Consider the following 11,599-nt stretch of genomic DNA (forward strand, 5'->3'; position numbering starts at 1 on the left):
GCTTGGTTCATGTGGCCGAAATGCCCAAACAGCCTGTCAATAGAGTCCTGGTCAGGGCCTGTGGCTGCACCGGGGGAAGCAGCAGGGTGCAGAAGGGGCACGTGCACAAGAGAGCACGCCAAGACGGCTGAACTCACTTTGCAACAATCCATTCTTGTGGCAACTGATCTGCTCCTGTGAGAACTGCCGAAATTCCTTCTCGAAGGTAGAGCCCTCGTGAGCTGCTCATCTGCCACTCAGCTCTACCCCTTAAAGATTCTAGCACCTTCACACCGCCAGCCTGGACACCAAGCTTCCATAACACTGCCACACTGCAGGTGCTCAACAAATACTTTTGGGATGAATGAATGAATTTTTTAAGATTTATTTACTTATTCATTTACTTGAAATTCAAGAGTTTCAGAGAGAGAGGGAAAGATGGAGAGAAAGAAAGAGAGGGGGAGAGAGAGAGAGAGAGATCTTCCATCTGCTGGTTCACTCTCCAGCTTGTGGCAAAAAGATCAAGGCTGGGCTAGTCTGAAGACAGGAGCCAGGAGCTTCTCTCTCACAGGTCTCTCATGTGGATGGAAGGGGCCCAAACACTTGGGCCATCGTCTACTGCTTTTCTCAGGCCTTTAGCAGGGACTGGATCAGAAACAGGGCAGCCAAGACATGAACTGATGCCCATATGGGGTGCTGGCGTTACAGGAGGCAGCGTTACCTGCTATTCCACAATGCTGGGCCCTATGGAATGAATGCATGAATGAATGAATTCTGACATTGTCAAGGTCAAGGGTGCAGAATTCCCCCAAGTTCCCAAGTCCTGTCCAATATACTCAGCAGTCCCCCGTTCCTCTCCAGCTCCACTGCCATTGTCTACCCTAGACCATCGCTGTCCCCTGGGCGATGGCTGCCCTCCCCTGCCTGTCATCTTTGAGTGTCCCGTGGCTCCTCCTCCACCATTTGCCGCTTCCAGGCTCACCCACCTCAGCTGGTCCTCCCCATAGCCCCGTGTCACCCTCGTGTTCTGTCTTCCCCATGTTTGCTCAAGTGGCCACATCTGTCCAAATTAGACCTTATCCTGTCAAGCCTCTGTTTAGACTGTATCCATGTCCCCTGCTGCCTGTGCAGGGACTCCAGGGACTCCAGGAGCTATGGACCGACATGCCAGACTCTTCAGAATTAGTCCTGTAGATTTCTGTGTCTTCATCTCTCTCCCATCTCACTCCAGCCACTCCAGATCCCGTCCAGTTCTGGGCTTCTCTCTACCTGGGGCCCTCCCCTAGGGAGTGTCTAGCCCTTCTTGAAGATCCAGCTTAGAGGTCACTCACTGTAGAAACCTTCCTGAGCAATGTTGGTTTCCTATCGTCTTGGTAGGCTATAACCAAACACGATCAGCTGGGTTCTCATAAACATGGCATTTTATCTCTCATAGTTCTCTGAAGTCTAAGAGCAAGTTGTCAGCAGATTTGGGGTCTGGTGAGGGCCCACTCACTGCTGCCCAGACAGTACCTTCACATGGTAGAAGGGATAGGCAGCTCTTTGGGGCCTCTTGTGTAAGGTACTAACCCTCCCTGCCCATGACCTTGGCAGCCCCTGAGGGTACCACCTCCTAGACCCCCCTTCTTTTGCACACAGTGCAGCACTTGGATTTGTTTTGATTGTTTTTATCCTTGTCTGCTACTTTTAATTTAGGGCAGGTAATATTGATTTCTATTTAGAGAAGTAAATAAAGAAAATTTTTTAAAATATATATTTTAGGGGCAGGTGTTTTCCCAGTGGTTGTGCCAGGGTTCAAGTCCCACCTCTGGCTCCTGATTTCAGCTTCCTGCTAATGCACCCTTCGGCAAAGAGTGGTGTTGGCCCAAGTGATTAGCTCCCTGTTGCCCATGCGGGAGTTCCAGGTGGAATTCCTGACTCCCAGCTTCAGCCTGGTCCAGCTGGGAAGTCTGGGGGGAGGGAAGACGAGGTGGTGGTGAAGGAGAAGGGGGCTCAGTGTGAGCCTCTGCTATCAGGGCACTGCTCTGGTTTGAGTATCATTTGTTCCCACCAAAATTCAGGGAGAGGCTTTCATTCCTGAACGTGGCAGTGTTGGGAGGCGGGGCTTGTGGGTCACGAATGGATCAAGGCCTTCTCATGAGAATGGTGCGTTCTCACACTCGGGGGATTGGCCCAGTTGCTGAGCGAGTGGGTCGCCAGCAGTCAAGCTGTCCCTTGTGTCAGTGTCTTCTGCACACACTTGTTTGCTCTTGATGCAACAGGAGGCCCCTGCCAGATGCAGCCACCTGAGCTTGCATTTCCAGGACCGTGAGCTCAGTCCATCTCTACTTTTTATGAACTGCTCAGTCTCAGGCCTTTTGCTACAGCAACAGAAAATAGACTAAGACAGGCACTAATCCCATCCAGGAGGGCAGAGCCCTCCTTCTTAATCCCTCCCCAATGCCCCATCTCCATCACGGTCACACTGGGTCATAGGTTCCAGCACATGGATGTTGAGGAGACACCAGCATTCAGACCAGAGCCTCATGGAGACCACCATGTCTCCCCTCAGGGTCTCATCTCCACCACAGTGGCCCCACAGTCCTCCTAGGGCAGCCTTGAGTACGCTTGGGAGACAGCAGGGCCTTTGTTTGTTGGGGACCAGAGGCTCCCTCCTCCGGCCAGCAGCACTGAAGCTCTGCATGATTGCCGAGCACTGGTTGGTATCCCAGGCTTCTTCCGCGGAGCAGCCAGCGCTGTTGACTGACTGGAGCTCGAGAAGCAGAGCAGGATGTGCAGCAGTAAGGACAGTTAGATTTTTTCAAGCACCTGCATCCTATTGAGAGTGATGTTCATCCACACGAACTGAAACCTGTCCGGCTTCTTCCCAGTGAAGCTGCGAGAGAGAGAGACTTCAGTCTCCTCAAACAGCACTTTCCTTCCTTCTTCCCCAACTTCCTTCCTTCCTCTGCTCTTTTCCCCTCCTTCCTCGCCATCCCCCTTTTCTTTTCACGATGGAATAATTCATTCAGTTAACGCTTTCCGTGGATTCCCCAACATACAGAGGAAAGGGCAGAAGCAGAGGACTCAAAGTGAGACGTGGCCATCGCCGCCCAAGAAGCTTACACAGAGATTTGGTAAGTATTTGCATGTATGCAAAACAGCAACTTGTAATATACACAAACAATAAAAGTATGCCAACGTGTCCGTACAACCTCACTCACGTAGAATGCATAGAAGCGCATCTGTCGGGGTGTTCTGTGCACGGCTTTCAGAAAGAGGTGGGTAACTTAGTTCTGATTCAGTTCGCTTCCTTTCTATCAGATCTCACAGATGGCCTCGGAGGCTGCTCAGTTCCTGCCGCACAGTTGGCCGGCAAAGCAGACTTCCGTTCTGAGAGGCTGCGCTCCAGGACAACGCTTTTGCACTAGTGGTGCCCTCTAGTGGCCAGTGCTCGGCACTAGCCTATTTCTTTTTGATTAATCGCATTTGTTCGGTTCGGAAATCCCTCCTTCTTCCTTCCTAGGGTGCAGCTGGCTTCCGGTAAGTCTCGTGAAAGGGTGATTCCATCTCACTCCTTGGCTGTCGATTCCTCAGCCATATCCATATGGTCTCCTCTGGACGCTGCCATCACTCTCCGCCTGTCCTTCCCTGAGTATGCCCATGTTTCAATCCATGTTTTATGGTCATGGCACTAAATACGCTCCGACGTTCTCCAGTGGCACGAGGCCCCGCTGTTAGCTTTAACAAAGAACACATAGGTGAGAGTTTACCAAGAGTCAGACACGGCGACTCTGTACACATGGTGGAATCACTGCAGTGTCGGGATATTGTCATCCCCAGGCTGGCAAAGGAGCAAACACAAACTCAGCAAGATTAAATGACTCGGGGCCGGTGCGGTGGTGTAGCAAGCGGGTAAAAAAGCTGCAGCCTCCAGTGCCAGCATCCCATATGGGCACCGGTTCAAGTCCTGGCTGCTCCACTTCCAATCCAGCTCTCTGCTGTGGCCTGGGAAAGCAGAAGAAGATGGCCCAAGTGCTTGGGCCCCTGCACCTTCGTGGGAGACCTGGAAAGCTCCTGGCTCCTGGCTTCGGATCAGTGCAGCTCCAGCCGCTGCAGCCAATTGGGGAGTGAACCAGCAGATGGAAGACCTCTCTCTCTTTCTCTCTCTCTCTCTCTCCCTCTCCTCTCTCTGTGTAAGTCAGACTTTCAAATAAATAAATAAATCTTTAAAAAAAAAGATCAAATGACTCTCTCAAAGTCACTTGATGGGGAAAACAATAACAAAACAATTCTTCCCCAGACACCTTCTTAGACCTTTTTCCCCCAGCATTTCAGGAGGACTCGTTCAAGGGAAGAGACAGAAAATAGTGCCGAGTCCACCAGGCACCAAGCACCAGTGTGATCATCTGCAGAGCTGTTTCATTAATTCCTCATAACTACCTACTCGTGCAGGAACCATCCATGCGTTCTCTATCTGTTCTTCCACTCGTTCAATCAATGATTGATTTTGCACACACAGAATTCCAAGAATTAGGCAAGGTGCGAGTTACATGAAGAGGAACAATCCCCAGGAGAGACTTCCGGTCTGACGGCTGCCGGTAGCCCAGACTAGAAGCCAGCCAAGCTCTGTGCTCACGTGGGAGGGATGGGCTGCCTCGTGATGAGACCCCGGTCATTGCACAGAAGCAGGCTTCTAAGTCAGAAGCTGTGCGGCAGAGAGGAAGGAGAGAGAAAAGCAATACCCTAAGGCGACCATTAAGCTGAAAATAACACTGAGCAGTAGTATTTCTTGAGCCTGTCGGTTTGGCGAGCGGGCAGCCCGAGGCTCTGGGTCACTGGTCTCCACAGCCTCCTCTTGGAAAGCTCTGCTGTGGTCCCTCATGCCACAAGCAGGCAGCTTCAAGAGTGGAGAGGTGAAGGACCTTTGCAGAGACACGCGGCTTCTTTGTAATGAGGCCAAACTCAAATTAAAGTCTCTGGCTGCAGAGCTGGCGTCTGGACTCTTGGGCTATGGGCAGAGCCAAGAAGGGGAGTAGAGGGAAGCGGTCAAGGGCACCTTGGGTAATTTTTAAGGATTTTCACCTTGACTTGAATATCTTTACGGAATCCTTGAAGGGTTTGGAGTGACGAAAGCTACCAGAGTTCACTTCATGACAGTAGATGCGAGAGGCTGTCTGAAGGAAGGAACCTACCGGAAACCGATTGTTTCCAGGCCAAGGAGCAGGGGAAGGGACTGCACTGGGACACGCTGAGCTGGAGAAGTGGACAGGCCTCAGGCTGTGCGCGCTCAGAGTGCAGGAGAGAGATGGGGCTGCTCACGAGGATTTGGGAGTTGTCCGAATGTAAGTTCAAGTTCAGATTGTCGGCCCGCTGACTCCGGGGAAACCAAGAGGAGAGCGGCGACAGAGAAGGCCGGGGAGCAGCCAGGCCAAGGTGGAGGGCACTCTGGAGCCTGGAGGATGGTGCTGACAAGGAGGGCCTGGGGGCCGTTGGGCCAGCGGGGTCACGAGGCTCAGGGACAGAATGTGCCCATGCCACTCCATGACCGTGCATTTAAGGTCGGGGCGAGGTCAGGACTTGGGGAAGTTGTATTTGGTTCCCAGCAAGTCAGCCACCACGAATTTCAAAATCTCTCTCCATCTGGAAGGCAGAAAATGATTTGCAGTCCTCAGACGGCTCCAAGGGCACCAGGTTTTGCCAAGTCACTCTATTTGACAGAAATGGGCCGTGAAATGCCGGCTAATTGCTACAAGATTTACCAGGGGAGGAGGGCCTGAGCACGGGAGACGGGGAGGTGTGCTGTCCGTCTTTCATGTGGGGAGCCGAGGGGCTGGGGGATAACAAGACATAATGGGCTCGCTTCTCCGAGCGCCAAATTACCGGGATCATTTTATCCTAGTGAAAGAAGGATGGAGCTTTTAAAAACGGGCAATTATGACATATTTTTTTCATTGTTGTCGAGAAAGCTAAACCCCAATTATCTCCGCTATTTCGGAGGGGCTTTCAAAAAGCGCCCATGCTATTGTTGAGCTCATCTCGCCCGGGCTCCAGGGAGAGGTTGATTTGCTGTCATAATCCTGCCTGATCCCTTCTCTCCGTACCTGACAAGTCTATGCAGTACTCCTCCCACGTGTTCTGCCCCCGCCCTAGAACTGGACCACGGGACCCCTGAACCAAATGCAAGAAATGGTTTCCAAATAACCAGTGCTACCTGCTGAGTCTTTAAAAAAATGTCAGTCATCTTACCTAACAGCCCTCCCTCCCATGATCTTGGGGAAGCACCCCTTAAGTCACCTTACTCCCCTCAACTAAAATCTTCAGTAATGCCCATGGCTTGGCAAGCCCAGTGCTACTAAAACTCGGCCCCCACACGTCCCATCTCGTCTTAGCTCTTCCCTCTTCAATTGTTCACTTGCTTATTCATTCATTCATTCAACCCATGTATGTCAAGCGAGTTGGGTATGCTCAGAAGGTTTTCATGGAGGGAAGACAGTCAAGGAGGTCAGAGGTCTTGACACAGCCGGAGAGGTTACGTTAAGTGAGAGGGAAGGGCTTTGGGACCCAGAGAATGTGACACCTGTGCTGTGTCCAGTGAAGGGACATATCCAGTTTCAAGCTTAGGGAAAGGGGTAGCAAGTGGCGCCATTACCGAGAGGAGCCTTGGAGAAGAAATGGGTTTGACAGATGGGGGGCAGTGATGGGCTGCTTTGGGGACTTGCTGGCCAACAGGGGATGGTGGACAGCCAGGAGGAGGTGCCCTGTGATCAGGTGTTTATGGTAATCTGGTGCCCTGGTGAGAGTGGCAGGCTGGAGAGAGACACAAGGGAGTGGGCAGTACGGAGGTGGTCAGAGCCCTGGGGATGAGCAAGACCATGGGGCTGGGAGGACAGCAGCAGTCCTAGCTGCCAGGCCGTGTGGAAGAAGACAAGATGGCAGAAGGAGGACAAGCTCACTCGTGGGCCCTGGGCACACAAAGCGCTAAACTCTGCTCTCCCCAGTGGGCACAGGCAAACCTTGGGCTGACCACGCCCAATCTGCGTCACCAAAACAGGGGTCAGACTGACCGTGACAGTAACACCGACTCCTACTCTGAGTCTTCCCCTTTGCCCTGAAATACAGAATTTGGCTGGCTTTTGTCACCAGTCCCTGGCCCTAGCCCTGAATTCTGGAGAGTGCTCTTCATGGAGTCTCAGACCACATCTGAGTTTATGCTAATGAGGTGACTCAGGCTGGAAAACCCAGCTTCAGGATTAGCTGCCCATGTGATACCAGCTCAAACTCCAGGGAGAAGAGGGGGCTAGAAATTGAATCTTGGGATCGGCACCGTGGTTTAACAGGCTAATCCTCTGCTTTGCGGCGCCGGCACACCCGGTTCTAGTCCCGGTTGGGGCTCCGGATTCTATCCTGGTTGCCCCTCTTCCAGGCCAACTCTCTGCTATGGCCCCTGCACCCGTGTAGGAAATCAGGAAGAAGCTCCTGGCTCCTGGCTTTGGATCAGCCCAGCTCCAGCCATTGCAGCCATCTAATGAGTGAACCAGTGGATGGAAGAGATCTCTCTCTTTTTGCCTCTGCCTTTCTTTCTTTTTTTTAAAGATTTATTTATTTATTTACTTGAAAATCAGAGTTACAGAGAGAGAGAAAAAGAGGCAAAGAGAGAGAGAGAGGCCTTCCATCTGCTGTTTCACTCCCCAATTGGCCGCAATGGCTGGAGCTGTGCCGATCCAAAGCCAGGAGCCAGGAGCTTCTTCCGGGTCTCCCATGTGGGTACAGGGACCCAAGGACTTGGGCCATCTTCTACTGCTTTCCCAGGCCATAGCAGAGAGCTGGATCAGAAGCGGAGCAGCCAAGACTTGAACTGGGTCCCATATGGGATGCTGGCTCTGCATGCGCTGGCTTTACCCGCTACGCCACAGCGCTGGCCCCTGTCTTTCAAATAATAAATATATCTTAAAAAAAAAAAGAAATAAAGAAAAAGAAATTGAATCTTGGGCATGAGCTGCGGTGTAATAGGTAAAGCCACAGCCTGTGATGCCGGCATCCCATAGGGGCGCCAGTTATGTTCCAGCTGCTCCACTTCCAATCCAGGGAACTAGATGCACCTGGGAAAGCAGTGGAGGGTAGTCCAAGTCCTTGGGCCCCTGCAGCCATATGGGAGACATGGAAGAAGCTCCTGGGTCCTGGTTTCAGCCTAGTCCAGCCCTGGTCATTGCAGTCTTTTGGGGAGTGAACCAGTGGATGGAAGATCTCTGTATCTCCCTCTCTCTATAACCTTGCCTTTCAAACAAATAAATATGTGAAAGAAAGAAAGAAAGAAAGTCAGTCAAATTTTATGGCCAATGATTCAATCAGGCATGATGAAGTAGGCGGCTCCAATAAAGACTCTACTTGGAGGTCTGGGTGAGCTCCCCTGGCTGGCACTGTTCTGTGGCCTGTCGCACAGTGATGTCCTGGGAGGGTCCTGACATCACAAGGAGAAGTCAGGGAAGCTTCATGATGGGACCCTCCCAGACCTAGCCCTATCTGGCCCTCCTTTTGGCTGAGCCTGCAGATTTGTGTGCTTTGTAATAAAGCTGGCATCCTGAGCAGTGTTTCCCTGACTTCTGTGAGTCTCTGTACTGCATTGCCAAACCTGAGCAGCAGGAACTCTGTCATTTGTTTTTTGTTTTTTTTTTTTTCTATTTTATTTTATTTTTTTTTTGACAGGCAGAGTGGACAGTGAGAGAGAGAGACAGAGAGAAAGGTCTTCCTTTGCCGTTAGTTCACCTTCCAATGGCTGCTGCGGCCGGCGCGCTGCAGCCGGCGCATCACACTGATCCAAAGCCAGGAGCCAGATGCTTCTCCTGGTCTCCCACGGAGTGCAGGGCCCAAGCACTTGGGCCATCCTCCACTGCACTCCCTGGCCACAGCAGAGAGCTTGCCTAGAAGAGGAGCGACCGGGACAGAACCGGCGCCCCAACCGGGACTAGAATCTGGTGTGCTGGCGCCACAGGCGGAGGATTAGCCTAGTGAGCCATGGTGCTGGCCGGAACTCTGTCATTTGTAACCCGCTGGTCAGAAATCCTGATGGTCCGGGGACTCCTGAACTTTGTAGTTGGGGTCTAAAATAAAGACTGTCCTGCAGAGACCTGATCCCTCAGCCAGTGAAGTTGGGCCCAACTCTGTGTAGTTGGTGCCAGAAGCCATCATGCCCTTGTTCTTAAAATTATTGGGTTCTAGGGCCAGCACTGAGCCGTAGTGGGCTAAGCCTCCATCTGGGGTGCCAGAATCCTATAGGGGCACCAGTTTGAGTCCCAGTTGCTTCTCTTCCCATCTAGCTCCTTGCTATGGCCTGAGAAAGCAGCATAAGATGGCCCAAGTCCTTAGGCCCCTGCACCAGCATGGGAGACCTGGAAGAAGCTCCTGGCTCCTGGCTTCAGATCAGCAGAGCTCTGGCCATTGTGGCCATTTGGGGAGTGAACCAGTGGATGGAAGACCGATCTTGCTCTCTGGCTATACCTCTCTCTGTAATTGTCTTTCAAATAAAAAAAATAAATCTTTAGAAAGAAAGAAAGAGCATTGGGGGCTAGAAGCTGTGGGAAGAAGGCATGATCTACAGCTCAGCTGGCTGAGTTTGAGATGTCGCTCAGATACCCAAGAGGACAGACATATCAAGTAAGCAGCTGGACATAGATGACTGGACTTGAGGAGGATGCTGGAGATATAAGGGTGACCGCCATCAGAATACAGATCCCATTTAAAGACATAATCAAGGAAACTAGTTATAGACAGAGAAGAGAAAAGGATCAAAGACTAAACCAGGAGCTACTCAAATTGAATGGCCAGGAAGGAAAAAAAAAAAAAACTAGCTACTGAAAGTAGGGTCTGACCAGCAGGACAGACACAAACTAAGAAACAACTGGAGAATTTGCATCCAGGAAGGGGAATGATTAAGTCTGTCAAGAGCTGCTGAAAGGTCAGAGACATGAAGACCAGATATGGAGTTACTGGATTTAGCAACATGGAGGTCACTGGCAAGACTGATGGCAGTGATCTTGGCAAGAGCATCTTCATGAAGTGGCAATGGGGACTCCTGGTGGAAGCAAGTTTCACGATAAGAGGGGACACAAATGGGAGACTGAGTAGCAACAACGCTTCCCAAAAGATGTGCTGCAAAGAGGAGCAAATAAAGGGGCAGGAAGCAGTAAGGAAAGTCAAGGGATGGAATTTTTCTTTCTTTGTTTGCTTCCTTTTTTAAGAAAAAAGATGGAAGAATCAATGAAGCCAAGATATTTCTATCACTGGATGAATCTAAAGCCATGACAGTGAAGGAATGATTCCAGTAGAATCACTTATTTGTCCCAGGGTCACAGGGCTATTTATAACACTAACAGCATCAGGGACCTAGGGCCTCAATTAATAAGGAGCAATTACTATCTTAGGGCTTATCCATAACAAATTGAAATGGCCCCTTCTAGAAGCTTTTGCTAAGCTTTAAATCCATTCAGGTGGCCTGGGTGTACCAAATAGCACTGAAACTCAGATCAGGAATGGTGTGAGGTAACACACTCTGGGGACAGGCATAGGGGATCTTCAGAGCAAAGCAAAGTTGTCCAAGAATGATGTGTGCTCAGCAGACTCATAGAATGACAAATGCCCTAAACAGCACTCTGGCCTCAGAATTAGCCCTTAAGTCATTCAGATCTGGCTTTAAAAAAAAAAAAAAAAAAAGAGAACATTTCAGGCATGGAAAGCCAAGACACAGTGGCAAAAAATGACCTACATGAAAGATCTCTGTGAGTGAGATCCCAGTGGAAAGAAGGGGCCATCAAAGAAGGAGGTACCTTTCTCTGAAAGGAGAAGAAAACTTTCACTTTGCTTATGGTCCTGTCTAAATAATGACGGAGTTTGTAGACTCAAAAGGTCTCCATAGCCTTGGCAGCTTATGACAAGAGCCTTGGGTGATCACTGACATTATAAATAAGAGTATCAATTGTTAAATCAACAACAGGAGTCACTGTACACTTGCTCCCCATGTAGGACCTCTGTCTTTAATGTGTTACTCTGAGAATTAATGGAAAAACTTGCCTTCAAACAGTATTTTGTACTTTGTGTGTGTGTATGTGGGTGCAAACTGTTGAAATCTTTACCTAATATAGAGTTGATCTTCTGTATATAATTAAAAATGAATCTTAATGAAGAAAGGGATGGAAGAGGGAGTAAGAGGTGGGATAAGAGTGGGGGTGGGAGAGCAAGTATGGGGGGAAGAACTGTTATATTCCAAAACTGTACCTATGAAATTTATATTTATTAAATAAAGGCTTTAAAAAAAAAAACCTAACTACTAAAAAAAAAAAAAGAATGATATGTGCTTCTTCATTTGACTGGTTCCCTAATTCTTGGGTTCATTTTCCCCATTACAGAGTCTTTTTCTGTTTCAGTTCTAGGTGCCTTGAGGTGAGATGCCATAGACATCTTGAATTCACTTGCACAATTTAGTTCCTGCTGTTGGGGTGCCTTCCAAACTTTCAAAAAGATTTTCAAGATGGCTTCCTCATCACTTAGAATTCTTTCACAAGCTCTGGGTATTGCCACTGGGCTAACGCTGACCTTGGGAGGGCTCTCCTCCATTAGGAAGTGGGGAGACCAACCTCACAGATGA

This window comes from Lepus europaeus, chromosome 4, assembly GCF_033115175.1.
Source record: "Lepus europaeus isolate LE1 chromosome 4, mLepTim1.pri, whole genome shotgun sequence".
Taxonomy (NCBI): Eukaryota; Metazoa; Chordata; class Mammalia; order Lagomorpha; family Leporidae; genus Lepus; species Lepus europaeus.